Source organism: Falco biarmicus, chromosome 3, assembly GCF_023638135.1.
Source record: "Falco biarmicus isolate bFalBia1 chromosome 3, bFalBia1.pri, whole genome shotgun sequence".
Classification (NCBI taxonomy): Eukaryota; Metazoa; Chordata; class Aves; order Falconiformes; family Falconidae; genus Falco; species Falco biarmicus.
Genome location: NC_079290.1, coordinates 79,077,528 through 79,094,488, shown reverse-complemented (window position 1 = coordinate 79,094,488; position 16,961 = coordinate 79,077,528).

The window sequence follows — 16,961 nt, the reverse complement described above, 5'->3', positions numbered from 1 at the left end:
TCTGCTCAGTTAGGGCATATTTTATCTACATGACCAAACTTGCTTTGCTGAGGCTTGGAATTACATGAGTCGAGTTCATTCAGAAGATGGATATCCACGATAGCATAGAGTTTTGCCTATATAAATAAATCCTTCTGAGAAGTTAATTAGTCACTATTGCAACACCTTTGCAGTATCCATAAGGGTTTTGGTGTCCAAACGATCTCACTTATCTCTCAGCCTACCCAGGATAATATTAACAGCAGTTTGCAATTCATCTATTAGACTCTTATCTTTCAGCTTTAGTGCACTGCTACATGTGCAAAAGCTGACATACAATGAATGATAAAATGTGTGAATGGCTTGTTCTGTGGCTGAAGTACCGTGCACAGTCCTCCACATTGTTACCACCCGTCACAGAATTTGTCCAATGCCCGATTTTCCTTTATATTTTCAAAAGTACCAGGGCGCTCTGCTGATTTGTTTAGGAGCTCTGGAGATGACTTTGGAGAGTAACATTCATCACATCTGAATTTCCCATGAGAGGTCTACCTACCACCTGTTTCTGTCCAGAGACATTATTTGGTAAGGGAAGAAAAAAGAGGCAGTTCTGCAGCACAGTTTGCTGTATCATAAGGCAGCTATCTAAAATAGGCCAGGTGACCCTAGAAGAACTGTTTCTCCCATTTATTAAAACACAAATTCTAAAGCAACTGGCTCAGAGATAAATCCATTGTGTAGCTAGCTAAAATGAGGTAAGCCAAACTTCTTTGGAGTGGGAGAGTTAGTTAGATTTCATATGATTTTGGCAAGGTACTCTTTGCTACATGTGGCAAATGCTATCAGACAAACAAATATACAGTTATATAATAAATTCTTTTTCTTATTATTTTCTTTTTTCTTTGCCTTTAGAGTTTGAGCTTGACTTATTCAGCTTACTTTATTTATTCAGCTTTAATTACTTCTTTTTTCCCTTACATCTTTACCTTTTTTTGGTCTTTCTTTTTGCTCATTGTGTTGGTCTGTTTTCATTACAGTAGATATAAGGCATACATAGAAATTCTGAAAGTAGTCCATTACCATTGCATGGTTTGGACATGCCTTAGGGTAATTCCTTTTTGTGACTTAATTCCATTAATTTTAATTTAAAGTTTCTTGTCTTTCCCCTATTTTTTTCTGCTATAAAGTCTTCAATTCTATTCAATCTTGTTTCAGCCCCATTGCTAATGTAATTGTGATCAATATTATACTAATCCCATTTGGCATTTTTGTCACCCATTCTTTCCTTTAAAGTGAACCTGGACTGTTTTTAACTAAGTTTCCTGCATGACATACCACATAGGTCAAAATCCTAATTATATTAAATACATTCAGAGATATCAGTTTGTCATTCTCTTTTGCTGCATTTTAGATGTTATAAATGTCTCTGTCATTCCATATTTCTCCTGGAGCCTTGTGGAGTTGATTCTTCATTCCCCTGTCCTACTCACACATACATACTATGAAACCACCATATTTAGGATTCTGTGGCATTTTTTTCCTTCCCTTTTGCAATAACAACAGTGTGCTAGTTAGTTTTCATTGGGGCAATCTAACAGATTTTGTCAATAAAATGGCTTTTTACTCTCCTGTTCTCTTCTCTGCCATTAAAAAGCAGTAAATTTACAACAAATAAAAGCAAATGCTCCTTTACTCAGCATATAATCAACCTGTGAAATTCACCCTCACAGGAGGCCATCAAGTCAAATACCCTGGCTGAATGTTAAAAAGAAGTGGGCTAATTTTATGAACACTAACAACATTTGTAGCTATGCATGCCAAAATAAATAATAAGGGTAAACCAAATATCATGCTTCAGGGCATAAATTGATAATCTGCAGGTGTCAGGATGGATTCTTTCTACACAGAGTTTTGTACAATTGCTAAGGCTTTTTTTAATGCGGATATGAAGCAGTTACAGGAATGGGGGTTTAGGGTGCATCTTTGATTTTTTTTGTTTTGTTTTTAATTTGGTTTCATCTCCTCTAAATAATCTTACATTGCTTTCTTTCAGTGTAAAAATATTGTAGCAAATTGTGAGGTAAGGCAGCCCCTACTTGTTTAGAGATTTAATGCAGGAAAGAGTCATATTATTTTGTGTAAGAAGGCAGGGAATACTACAGAGGGAGGAGTTCTTTATTAATGAGTTGTTACAGCATCTTTCTTCATATCTGCCTTTAACCCTCACGTACATCTTGGTGCCTCTTGACAGTGGTCAAACAAGTGATGTGCTGCCATCAGTACCACTACATTTTTATATTTCCTAGCTTTGATAATCCCTGTGTGATCTTCCTTTTTCTATAGTTGTTCCTCATTTTCGACCTAAATTGTAAGGGGCTTTTTTTAGACTACGATCATCTTACTGTTATGTGTGAATGCAATAAGTAACAGGCTAGAGTCCTGATTATTCTAAACTAATATCCTAATTATAATAACAGATAAAAATCAAAGCATCTGACACTATATGGTAGATCTTTGCAAAAATCATTTGCCTAATTAGCTTTTCTCTTGGAAAACTGCTGCCTCTAAAAAACTGTTTTCCTATCTGAGATCTAGCCTTTCTACATAGCCATGGCATTTGCAAGGTTTTGCCATTCTTATCTTACAGTTTTACTTCTTTCCAAATATTAGTGTACCTGATCCACCTCAAGCATTCCAAACAATGATTTTCCTTACCTTTGAATCACAGATATGTGATAATCTTGAATAATTTCAGCATAAGAAAATTTAGTTTTACAAAGTTAAAAAAATGTGCACACTGCTGTATCAGACTCTGCTGCCTAGCAGTCAAAACCACCATATATTTTCTCATTTGTAACCATGCGTTATCCTAAATATCTATAGATTCCTACAGTGATGTGAAGAGGAACAACACAGATTTAAATGAGATAAGCTTCTAGGGCAGGGGTCCTCAAACTACTGCCCGCGGGCAGGATATGGCCCCCCAGGGTCCTCAATCCAGCCCGCGGTATTTACAGAACACCCCCACCGGGGGTTGGGGGGGAAACCAAGCAGCCGCAGATGGCTGCCTGCCACTGCATCCGCGCCGCCCCCCTGGTTAAACAGTTTGAGGACCCCTGGACTAGGGTGCTTTAGACAATCTCATGGCAGGATTCAAGTAAATTTTGAGAGTCCATTAAGCTGGGTGGCTAGTTCCATATAACTCTTGGAAAATTCTCCTGGGATTTTTAACAGAAGTATTGATGACCTCTAGACAAAAGAGACTGTGTCAGCTGGACCTTCCATTAAACTCTGGGGAAATAATTCAGTTTATGTGAAGCTAAAATGCAGGGTCAACTTTAACAGAATACAGTAGGTATGCAATTAACTCCATCATTTCAAAAGTAATTTTGTTTTCTATATGTTACTATCTATAATATTTCTGCCAAATATGTTTCTAGTCAGCTGGTTGAGCTGATGGGAAGCTAAGAGTTTCATGATTTATTAAACGATAACTTTGTCTAAAAAGTCACTTGCTAATAACTAGTGAACCATGTTAAACTAATGTAACTTGTATAAAGAGCTAATTTTTGCAGCCCCTTGCTGTAAAAAAACAAAAACAAAACCACAAAAAAACAAAACAAAACAAAAAAACAAAAACAAAACAAACAAAAAAACCAAATGGTTGGGGGGTGAGGTGAGGGGAGTGGAAAGAGTTACCATCTAGATCATCTGGATTATAGGTTCACTATGTATGTAAGTCCATCTCATAAAAACATTATGATCTACAGTCTTAGACTTTTAAGAAATTGTTCAGTGATGTTTAAATTTACAAGCATATTCTGAGGAACTGCTCTGTAGACAAGTGCTTCAGTGTGCATTTAACATTTCAGCTGAGATCTGAGAGGAGATGATCATGCATTAACAATAATTAATACATAATATGACTTGTAAAACATAAATGAAAATTAACCAGGAGGAGGAACTTGCCAACCTTTAAACAAGGCTAACCTATTTATACAACAAATGTCTGCAATATTTCTCATGAGTCATTCTTTCCACTCAGCCTGAGAATACATGATAACCTTAGTTGTTCTGTATCTGAGGACATTAGCCCCATGTTAATGTGTTCCACTTTTATACAATAAGAGTCAGACTGGTTTCAGCCATAAGGTGCAAACTAATTGTTGGGATGGAGCATGCTATGGGTGGGTAAAATGTTTCAAAGCACTGGTTTAATTTATTACTCAGGAAAAAATGTATATGCACTCATATACATACACATATGTAATATTCATGAGATAAAATCATTACAGAGGCTACATTTTCAAGTATAGAATGCAAACACTGTTGATACCAGTCATTATTGCACGGAGATTATTTGGCTAGTTAAATGACAAATCTGCAGCTAAAATGATGATTGCCATTTCTTACTGTTTTGTTGACTCACCATTTTTCCTCCATTTATAGAATTCTTCATAAAATGATGAAAAAAAATAATATCAAAATGAGCTCATTTCATTGTTGCCTTAATTTAGGTAAAACAAGAATCATGCCACTGAAATAAGAAACAATCATGGAAAGAAGAAGTGGGCTTTTTAAGATTTTAATCATTAAACCACTCTTCCCAAGAATTAGATGATTACATGCTTGAGTTTGTTTTGTCTTGATGAAAAATTTCAGCACCTGAATTGTAGGAGAAGTTGAGCAACCCTAAATAATTACATTAACAAAGAAATCCATCAAATAGGAGAGAATTAATTGAAATAACCAGACTCCTAGCAGCAATTAATTCTTATAACAAATAGGAAAGGGTAGCAAAACAGTTACATGTTTGTCTCATAATCTCTCTTTAGACATCTTGATAATGTTAATAAAATATTGCCTGCATTTTACATTCAGCCCTGGTTTATTAGGTGAAAAAGACACATTTGCTTATGACAGTGCCTTTAGATGTTTTTTTTTAAATGTCACCTGCTAGAAGATTCTGATAATGTTACCAGTTCTGAGGGGGTCCTCTTTCTATAGAGAATCCAGGTGAAATCAACCAAGCTACCCAAAATGATAAAAAGCTGTATTAGAATCCAGATGATGTAATTCAAAATACAAGTATAGTATAAAATTCTCTGTATTGCAGTCTTCCACTGTTCTTAATTGCCAAACTTACAACACACACTGAATGCACGCAAAGAGGCATGCTACTAAATGCTTATTTCCATATTTCATATATCAAAGCACATGAAATGTGATATTACAGAGATCTCTGTCATCTCAAATGAAGTCATCTGAGAACAGTAGACCAGGAGAGAATAATTACAAAACTCCCTGCAAATCTGTTAGAGGTGTTAGTAGTGCCAAAGATCTGATTTTCCATTCTCATCCATTTAATTTGTATGCTTAAGGAAAACTATTTAGTGAAAGGCTGAAGTGCATTTTGTAGATCAATACTCCATTGATGTTGATATTTGTCAGCATTTTCTTTAGCTGATGATTTATAGGGTGCCAGAAGCATTTATAGAATACTTAACTCTTTGTCATGTCTCAATTTGCTCTACGTAGAAAATGCTTATTCTTTATTACACTGTATTTTTAACAGAGTAAAGGACATGCCACGTTAGATAGTTTATAAGTGTGTTTTAAACAGAGTTATAGTACCACTAGGAGTTGACATTACTTGGTCTAAAATCTTGTTAAAGTAGTTTAAAAAGCTACTCTTCCTAATGAAAAAAAAAAAAAAAAAAGGAATCACTTTTTAGGCAATACAGAACTACTTTTAAGAGCTGAATTAATTTCTATCTTTTAAACCAAACTTTTTTTAATAACATAAAAATAATTGAAAATGTTGTTTCTTTGAAGTTGAATGGCTGTTGCTGATGAAATTAAATCTGAGTTCTTGCAAAGTTTTGCCCAAGACCTGTTAAGAAAAAGACTTGGAGCAAGGAAGTTGTCTCCTGTGATAAAAAATATATGTTGCCATATTTTTAATAGATAAATTCAATTTGCAACTCGTTACTGATAAAGGGGGGTAAAATACCTGACTGAAAATAAAGTCTAGCTCTTACATAGTGATTTTTATCAAAAGCTTAAGAAAAGCTACTGCCTTTTTCAGGTATTGTGAATCTAAGATGCATAAAGACAAAGAAAATTCTTCAAGTCAGGGTCTAGGCTATGGCAGAGTAAGCTGAAGAAGACAGGCTTGTGACTGGTGGCACAAAGTCTGGCTGGAGGCCAGTCCCTAGTGCTGTACCCCTGGGTTCAATACTGGGGCCAATATTGTTTAACATCTTCATTAATGACCTGTGTGATGGGACAGAACGCACCCTGTACAGGTTTGCAGATGATATAATATTGGGAGAAGTGGCCAATACATCAAATGGATGGATGTGCTTCTGTTCCTATCTAGAGTACTGTGTCCGGGTCTGGCCTCTCCAGGCCAGACAAGAAAAGAACATACTGGAGCAATTCCAGCAAAGGGCCATGAAGATAGTTAAGGGACTGCAGCTGAGGCTGAGAGAGCTGGCACTGCTCAGTCTGGAAGAGAAAAGATTCGGGAGGCAGATCTTACCAACGCATGTAAGTACCTGATGGAGGGAATGAAGAAAGGAGAGCCAGACTTGTATCAGTAGTGACAACAGACAGAAGAGGTAGTAGCCATAAACTGAAATACAAGGAATTCCATTTAAAAAAAAGTGAGGAAAATAATTTAAGGGTGATTGAACACTGGAACAGGTCACCCAGAGAAGCTGTGGAGTCTCCATCCTTGGAAATACTGAAAACACAATTGGACACAGTCCTAATCAACCTGCTTTAGGAGACTGTTCTGGAGCAGTGAGGTTGGACCAGATGGTCTTCAGAGGTCCCTTCCAACCTCAACAAGTCTTGTGAACTGCAGCCCTCTGACATCTGCCTGAGTATATGACCACAAAGAACAAGCTTATTTTCCTATTTTGTTATTCTAGTGATGAAAAATTCTTAATCGGTGAATATATACTAGTGCAAAACTGAAGTAATGCAGTGATAAAGTATATAGCAATGTAAGGCAATGCTACAAATACAGTGGAAGATTACTTTAAACTCAAAAAAAGATTTGTTTGCTGCTAAGGTAGTAAAAGGGGGCCAACTGTTAGAGAGCTGTAGTATACTAATTAAACAAATACCCACAGAAATATCAATATTATCTAAAATCATTTATTTTACAAGGATTTTGACATGCTTCATGGTGAAACAACCAAAGTTTAATATTTTATTCATGGATTAGTATAAAATATTTCTAAGTAAAATCAATACTGTGTTTTTATTAAGAACAACATTGTCTTTCCCTGCAGAGAAACAAAATACACTGTAAGAAAGGAACTGAAGAATTACATAAGAAATTGATAGCTAGTGCTAAAACACATCACTATGGACAACACAAATAGTTTCTACTCATTTGTATTTAGTCATGTGTCTGCTTTTTGTTCTCCTTTTTTCTTCATTTTGGGGCCTGCCTTTCTTTCAGCAGAGGACTGATCCTAAAATCATCTCAGGGCTTAATTTACAGGTGACAATATTTGCATGTGTATGACACATTTAGTGAGATCCCTGAAACAAACACACTCCTATGAAGAGGGTGGAGTGCAGGAACACACATGAGAAAGCTGTTTGAGAGAGTCAATCAATATAAAAGAGAATCAATACTTTTATTACTGGCAACCAAACGTGGGTTTTGTAGAAGTGCCGTCTCAAAGGGCAGGATGTTCAGGCTGATCTAGAAGAATTAGACATGTGTTGTGGTTTAACCCTAGCTGGCAACTAAGCACCACACAGCCAGTCACTCACTCCCCCCTGGTGGATGCATGCAACTCACATCATGGGTTACAACAATTTCGAGGTATATCTATTACAGTCCTCACCCCTGGTCCCTTTGGGCCATGTTATAGGGTTCAACATTGCAATGAATGCCTCTCCTTGCCCCTGCTCCATCTTGGACTTATCCACAGACTGCAGTCCCTTAGGGCTGTACCTGCTCCAAGTGGAGCTTTATCTGTGTGCAACAGTCTCTCTAGGAGTATACTTCTGTGACATAGACTTATCCACAGCCACAGATGCTTTGAGGTGTACCTTCTCCAGCATGGACTTATCCTTGGGCCACAATCCCTTCAGAGGTATACCTGCTGCAGCACAGACATAACCATGGCTACAGGCACTTTGAGATATACCTGCTCTGATGTGGGCTTATCCACGGTCACAGACACTTCAGGGTTTCCTGCTTATGCACATGTCCTGCATGGACGTATGCACAGGTCACAGTCCCTTTGACTTGAGTTCACACTGGAATTCCAGCCTGTCCAGTACAGCAGCACAGAAACAGCAGCCATGCCCTGGCCACCTGCCAGCCCCAGCACATTGCCATTGATGTTATCAGAATGTTCCCAGACACAGCAAGGTAAGACAATAAGCAGCACAGCAAGCTGTGAAAGCAAAAAGCAGCCACTAACAAACATGAGACTCTAAGTTACATCAAAGCAAGCAAGCCCCATGGCAAATATAGGAGCCTGCCAATTGCTAACCAGCAGTAACAGCTATAAATTCGATCTAGCACATTCCAATCAAATTTGTCATTATCTTGAACTCTTCAAGCTCCAGGTTAGGTACCAAGAAGGACTGTTGTGGTTTATTCCTGGCTGGCAACTAAGACCCACACAGCAACTTGCTCACCCCGCCCCCCACAGTGGGATGAGGGACAGAATCTGAAAAGTAAAATTGAGAGAACTCATGGGCTGAGTTAAAGAGAGTTTAATAGGTAAAGCAAGAGCTGCACATGCAAGCAAAGCAAGGAATTAATTCACCACTTCCCATGGGCAGGCAGGTGTTCAGCCATCCCCCGGACAGCAGGGCTTCATCACACCTAACAGTTACTTCGGAAGACAAAACGCCATCACTCCAAAGGTGTCCCTCCCTTCCTTCTTCCCTCAGCTGTATATGCTGAGCATGGTGCCATATGGTATGCAACATCCCTCTGGCCAGCTGGGGTCAGCTGTCCCAGCTGTCTCCCCTCCCAGCTTCTTGTGCCCCCCAGCCTGCTCGCTGGTGGGTGGGTGGGGAGCAGAAAAGACCTTGGCTGTGTGTGAGCTGCTCAGCAGTAACTAAAATATCCCTGAATTATCAACACAATTTCCAGCACAAATCCGAAACATAGCCTGCTAGCTACTATAAACACAATTAACTCTGCCCCAGCCAAAACCCGGGAAGCTTTTGTGATTGTTCCTACTCTTTGCTGTGCAAACCTGCAGCTTAACACAGGTTCAGTTGTTAATATGGAAACAAAAGTGAAGAGGGATGACAAAAGCATTCTGAACAGCATGACAAAAAATGGGAAAGAAAAGGGGAGACAAATGTTTTCCCAAAATACATCACTTGAAATATGTATGAAATGAAAGGACTTGGTCAGTGAAGTTGGAAATGATGAGAACATCACACTGTTTTTTTGGTTGTACATGGTAAAGCTGAGGAGCTATGTAGAAGGAGAGCATCTGTTTAGGATAATGAGAGATCACTGGAAAATAATTATTATAAAATGAGAAAAAAAAAAGTCAAGAGAAAATTCAGTGTGTATTACTGTCAGTAGTTAACTCGGGAAACCTGTTCAGTAACCTCCAAAAGATATCTGTCCATTGTTGATTTAGGGCATATCTGACTGCATTTTTAATAGAAGTTGTAGTTTATTAGAGATGTCTCATTTTTGATACAACAAATAAACATGTGACAAAAAACATTAAGCCTATTTAAAGATGAGCACCATTCAACATTCAGGCTAACGTTTACTTTCTCTTTTTAATCATTCTCTGAGACCTGGTGCCTGATAGCATTTTGATTTCTGTCCCTCCAAAAACCTGGTCCTTCCAAAGAACTGTACTTCTCTGGCAAACTGTTGTCCCTTCAAGCCCAGTTATTGTAAACTCCCTTTGGAATGTATGTAGGTAATGAAAAAGGAACGTTGTGATTAACCACCTTTCCTATTTTCCACTACTTTGTGAAATGAGGTTCTGAAAGAGCTTTTCCAAATGGGACCTCCCCCATTTTCAGTCCCCTAAGACAATGTAAGAAAGCAGTGGTTATCGCTGTCATGATATCTGTCCTGGTATCTAGCTTTAAATAGTACCATTTAAAGAAAAAGGAAGATAAAAAATGAAAAATCTCCCTGCCCCACAAACATAGAAGTTACCTATAGAACTAATTGCATTGACCAAGTGGTGACTCCTGCCATTCCAAATACTAAATACCTGAGTTTTGGCTATCCAGAATGATTAGCTCACATCCAAACCTTTACCTTCATAGCCCCTACAGGAAGTCCAAAGGACTATGTGGTGCTTAAAGAGCATAAAGGGGTGGTACTATCACACTAGTCCAACAAGAACATTTCATGTGCTACCATGCAACTCTGGATCAGCTCCGGGGTGTTCATTCTTCTTCAGCTGTCAGTAGCTTTAGTACTGTGAAATAAGATCTTCATGACTGCTTAGGCTCTTCAGTAAATTCCTCTCTACTCTGTCCTGTAGATTCATACCACAAAAAGCATACAAAAATCAAAAGAAAAAATGAAACAAAGGAGAATCTGTATAACAATTCTTTATCCTATGACCACAACACTTGCTTACTCTCGGACAGATTTTGTATGTGTGTGCGTGTGTGCGTGTGTGTGTGCTCACATGTATGTTTTCTTAGATAAGATAGTATAAAGTGTGACCCTTTCTTGATAAGGTTCTTTCTGTATATTCTCTTTGCCCTTTCCCTGCAGTAATATTGGTTAATTATCATTTAACTGGGGATTACATTTCAGATAATACAACAAAAGCCAGCAGATAGCTTTATAGGTATGAAACACTATAATTCATATATACTAAAGTAATGAGAGCTTGATTGTGGAATATTTTTTTTTCTGTTTTCTATGATTAGGAAAACAATATTATTTTTTTAAATCAGTCTTCAAACTCATTGGCTGAAGTGTCTCTCAGGGTAACAATCTGAGGTCTGAGCGGAGACTGGAGCACATTTTACATTTTAATATATTGTATATGAGGGAAAAAAAATAATTTTTGGCCTGTAAAATTTACCACCTAAATAGAGAAGACAAAGACTTTAAAGAAAACAGGAACAGAAAAGGGAAGGAGTTTCATAAAATCACATCCGCTTTCAAAGTTCAGCTTTCCTACAAGATCAAGATATCCTATGTGACTAGAAGAAACAACCACCTGTGTGTCACCATCCAGGTCTCACAGAGCACGGTGAGTAGCTCTTGAGTCTATGTAAAGAAAACAGGTAGGGAGGCCAGGGGAGAAGTAGGTGTATCAAGGAAAGATTGGCATGAAAGTCTTCCCTGGCACTTCCTCAGAGAATTTCAGCACCAAAAGTAAGTGACGCAAGTCATTAAAACTTTGAAAAAATGTATTTGTGACAAACAGTACACAAACTCCCACAGTATGCTTTTCCATACTGACAAATACTTTCATAAGTTTCATCAATCAGATTTGTTGCATCTGATGATGCCACAAGATGCTAAATTTTTACATTTTATAGAGTTTAAGGGGAGAGAGAACATGTTCAAGGAAGGCAACTCCAGTAAGAATTAACGAATATATTAAACCGATTCTCTCAAAGTCCTGAAACATAAATTGTCAGAGGCAACATATAGAGAAATATAGACTAATACTACAGATGTGGAGATAAACGTTGTCAAAGAAGTACCAAACTCAGCCACAGAAGCCCATAGCACTTGGCTTTAAGAAAATGCTAAATTGAAAATGAGAGTTCTAGGTCTGAGTGTCTTGAAATAAGAAGCTTTCTTTGGTCATTTGTTTGCCTTACATTCTAGAAAACACTACTTAATCTGAAAAAAAACCCACAAACCCCAAACCAAAAACCAACCCTACAAACGCCAAAACCCGCAAAGCAAATCAGGAAAACTGAACACACACACTCACATGCACCAGCAAGAAGGTATCAAAGTTATCTAACAAATCATCAGCTTCTCCTACTTGTACTCACAACTCAAAATTTTGACTTAATATTATTTACTTTTTCTGTTATGGCTATTTGATATAAATCATGGGTCAGATCTCTGCTTTATACATCCAAAAACCAGGCCAATAAGCCTTGGAAGGTTATATGCAATATAAACACGGTCACAGCTTATGACAAACTCTCTTCTGGTGCTATCCTAGGAACCTTACTCTGTCTCAGGCAGTTTATGTTTATATATGCACACTTATTTTGAATACTGACAATACAGCACAACAGCAAGATATGTCAGGTTGTTTTGTTTTGGTTTGGTTTGGTTTTTTTATGTATGTTCAGCAGCTGAAATGGACATAATAACGTGTGTGTGTGTGTACCACACAAGTGCCTTTCATGCCTGATGGAGCCTGACTAATCTGAGCACTCTAGGACTGTGTCACACTTTCAGGTTACCAAATGTTCACTTATTGTAAAAGGTTGATTGTCAGTGTAAGAACACACTCTCCTCAGTGTATGTAAATATTTGGGGCTAAATTGAAACAACAACAACAACCAACAATAACAACAACAAGAAGAACCCAAAGCAAAAAACTCCCAAATCTAAAACCAACAGTAAACACCCCCCCCCCCCAAAAAAAAAACAAACAAAACCAAAACCAACAGTAAATGCATCTACCACGCATCCTTAAACCAGCAAGAGTGACAGGAGCAAGGAGCAATAGTGAGAGTAATTCTGGAAAAGGCATCCCCCCCAGAACTCTAGCAAGCTCTCCGTGGTCCGTCTGTCTCCCAGCCTGCAGCCAGAATGCAGGGCTTGGCTGAGGACAGCCTCGTATCATTCAGGAGAGACACACACCTGACTGCCACCTCGTGTGCCTCCACCACCTTATGCCACGCACTTAGGGGTGGGTGCTGCCAGCCCTGTCTCACTCCCTGACCCCACAAGCCAGGCACAGCCAGTCAGTGTATTTGCAATCTGCCAAAAATCAGCTTTGGGCACCTGGGTTCCCAGGGTCGTGGTACAGTTAAACCAGCAGGATTTGGAGAAGCTGACTGGGAGGCAAATGCAGGTTTCTGTGGTTGCTCCCAGCTGTGGCACCTTCCTTTTCACGGCCAATTGGCTGATGCTTGTCATATGACCTGGCAGAGGTCTCTCAAGTGTTTTTGGACCACCATTGTTTGATTGGAAGGGAGAGCTGGGGGAGAGGTGGGTTTTGCGGTGCTAAAGGCCTTTGCTGTAGTGCATGTGCTGCTCCACCTGCCTGCTGTTTTGTAACATCATTGAATATTTCATATTTCTCAGCTATCTGTTCTCCCAGAAGCAGCCTCAGAAATGACATTTGCCACAGAAGTCTAGAGACCAGCTTTCAGAATGGAGATGGCACAGATTGTCAAAATTATATTTATTAATAAAGATACCTGTCTCATACCCTTTTTTTCCAAACATAAAGGAAACTCATATTCAGATTCTCCAGTATGTTCTCAGCACATTGGCTATAACTTTACTCCACCCATGTGGATTTTACAAGTTGCCCTGCATAATAAGGGCATTACTTGGAGAAAGCTGCTGAAGTATATTCTATACTGACATGTTTTGCAAAATAAAATAAAAATGGATTGCATTTATTTGGGTTTTAACTTCAGTTAACTCACTGTTTAAAATGTGTGGTTTAAAGACATACTGACATATTTAAAGACATAAAGCTGGATGGATTGATCCTCTTCAGTGTTTTGAATTGTGTATTAGAGACCAAAGTCATGTTTCTTTGGAGTGTGCCTAAGGACAGAATTTGGCTTTAATGATATACTTCTGGACAGTCAGGCATTTAACCTAAGAACTGTGTTGTCAGAGAAGCTATTTGATGGTGGGAATTTTTATGAACAGATAATACAACACTCTTTGGCGTTACTTCTCACACAGTCCCTGTAAATCAGGCACAACTGCTTTATTGAAGTGAATGGAGTTAGATCATCACAAAGATGGTGTAAATAAGGGAAAAATTAGGCCCATCAAATTTGAATACTTACTTTCAACGTCACATTTTAAGAGATCATTAGCCTTCAATTTTCAGTAAGGCTCTGCACTTTCACACTGAGGATGCCATTATAGACATTGCCATAATTCTCAGAAGAGGCTATTGTATCTACTAACAAGCACACAACTTAATGCAGCCCTATGAATACAATATTGTCCACTTTTACTTGCCCACCTGGAGTATGTATTTCACTGCTCAACATGCTTTTAACAGTGCTCTAACTGCTGGGTTCTTTCTGCTCTGAATTACTCAGTCACCTGCAAATAATAATTAATCCTGTTACAAGTTCAGGGAAGTTTTTGCATATTCCTCAGTACTGTTAAACCTCTTAACACCATCAGAAGTTCTCAATATTTCTAGACTCTGAATTAAACTTCTACAAGAAGAGATTGCTCTATTTTCTGTGAGAAAAATCCTGTGAATATTATTTTTTCATACAAACAGAATTGATCCACACCTGAAACAAAATGTATTTCTATTAGTTTTTAGCATCCCTAATACATTTGTTTATTGCAGGTTTTATTCTGAGTCATATCAAAACCACAGGATTGAAGTTGTCATGAGTTGCATTTTATCAGCATAAATGAGAGGGTTTTGCTGCTTAGGGTGATTATTTCAGCTCAAGCTGTGACAGTTCTGAAAAGAATGATTGCACATATATTAGGAAAAAAATAATAATATTTAATTTTAGAGACCCTGCAATGCAGTCTTCCATGTGGATTTTTTTTCTTTTAATCCTTCTACATGACAGTAATTCATTATTTTGTTAGTGTGAGTTTGCTGAGCTGAGAATGTATGTGGATTTCATGTAACCATCCAGCCGTTTGTGTAGTCTTCTAATTATTTTCTGATATTCTAGGAAGAAAACCAAGCAATTATGTATTTGGAGCAAATGCACATGGCTTCATTATTCGCTATTTTAAGCTATTTAGTTTTGTGAGTCTGGGGAGTTTGCAGAGCTTAAAATAAAGAGAAGGAAGCAATCAAACATTCTGTTTGGTGATGATTCATTTAGTCAAAAGCCCATGACAAAAAATGTATGGTTGAGAGGAACTCTGCCATTTACAAAGGTGACTTGAGGCACAAAATACAAAAAGGTTTACAGTGATGTTACAACCTCTTTATACTACATTAGCATTGCAAATACTTCCAGACAGAATCACATTTTCTGTTTAGGTCATATTCTCAATACAGATGTATATGATTAATCACTCACATGGTCCTTTTTCTTCAGTGAAAGCCCAGATTCACAGAGAAGAGGTACAATTTATAGGTCAAGGAATAGAAAATACTAGTAATAGTAGTAGCAGCAGTAGAATTAGTAGTAATAGTATAGTTATTTCAAAAATAAATAAATAAATAAAAGCACCAGAAACAAATCAACTGTAGCTTTTTCTTAAGCTTCATGTACTTTGCATCTCTCAGGTAGAGTATGGCATTCTTAGACCTAGGATTTCTGATATGACTTCTGCCTTATATTGGAAATTTCTATAGACAGGTGGGCAGATTCTAACTTTACAAGTTATCTGTTTGCAAAGTATTCTTTATCGGTATGTCAAAGTCAAAGCTGGAGTAGGGAACACCTTAGAGATGTTAAACTTAATAATATGTTTGTGTCCTGTTCTTTGAAGTCGAACAGTTCCCAGAACATATATCCAACTGATGTATAACAACCAACAAAATAGGGTATTGTTTTATGGCTGGCTAGCATTGGCACCCTACTCAAACTCACAAACAGTATCTAAGATTGATAAATTCTCAAAAAAGACCAAAACGAACCAACCAACCCAATCAACCAACCAAAAAACAAAACAAAACAAAACCCTAAACTCCAAAAGTTTTTTCTTATGCTAAATGTCTGGAGATGCAATCTCTCTCAAGCATATTTCCTTTCTCACTTCATTGCCTGCCTTGATATATATGATTCAGGATTTCTTTAGGTCAAATAAAAATAAAGTCATTTGGCCAGCAAAATAAATTTAAAGTGAAACTATGCATTGTCTGGTTGTCTGGTTTTGTTGTTTGGTAGTGCCAGAACAACCCACATACATATTTGGATTGAAAAATCAGTTTTAACCAGAAATTTTTATAGTCAGCTAAAGATACATGGTTTTTGTACTGAAGACAACCTAGGCCTCAAACAGAACTGGAGATTCTAATATTTCTCAAATCATAAAAAGTATTAAGTCAAAACATTTTAAAGATCCTTAGACTGCAAATCCAACTATGAAAACTACAATTCCTGCCAGCAGTGACCTACAGTGATTTGTTCAACCACAAACACTGAAGACGACTTGTATCTAGTTGAGGCTTGAATACAACATACAGGCATCAGAAACAATACCTGAAATGGAGTATAATAGAAATATGACTACCAAAATATTCATCCTAACATATGCAACCAGTATGGACAGGCCCTCATAGCAGATTATGGTTTTGCAAAGCCATAATCATCTGAAAACAGCCTTTGAGTAGGAAATGTCTGTACCTACATAGCTACCAGCTCCATGTATAATACAGGAAGCAGTTTAGCAATTTACCATCTGTATTTTACCATGGTTAAATGAAAGACACACAAGCCATGTAAAATGCTAGTGCAACCAGGCAGAATAATAAAGGAATAATATTATCCTTTCCTACTCGCATAGGCAGGTTTACAAGGAATTCTTTTTCAAAGCCAGAGTTAGATTGAAATACTTAAAGTGCGTTTTGCTTTGACAAGTGGCTGTGAAAATGCCACATTGGATCTTTTTCTTAATGATTCCTGGATCAGATGTGCAGTTTTCAAATTAGGCATCAAGTTAAATGTGGAGAATTCACCAAGTCATGGCATATGTTTTGTTTCCTTTTAGATTTTGTCTCATTGATGCTCATGGAACTTTAAAGAATTAATAAAAAGGAATATCAAAATTACTTCCAAGGTTGATATACAAAAAGAAGAATTCTCACCATGTATTTTCTGTGTAGACCTGA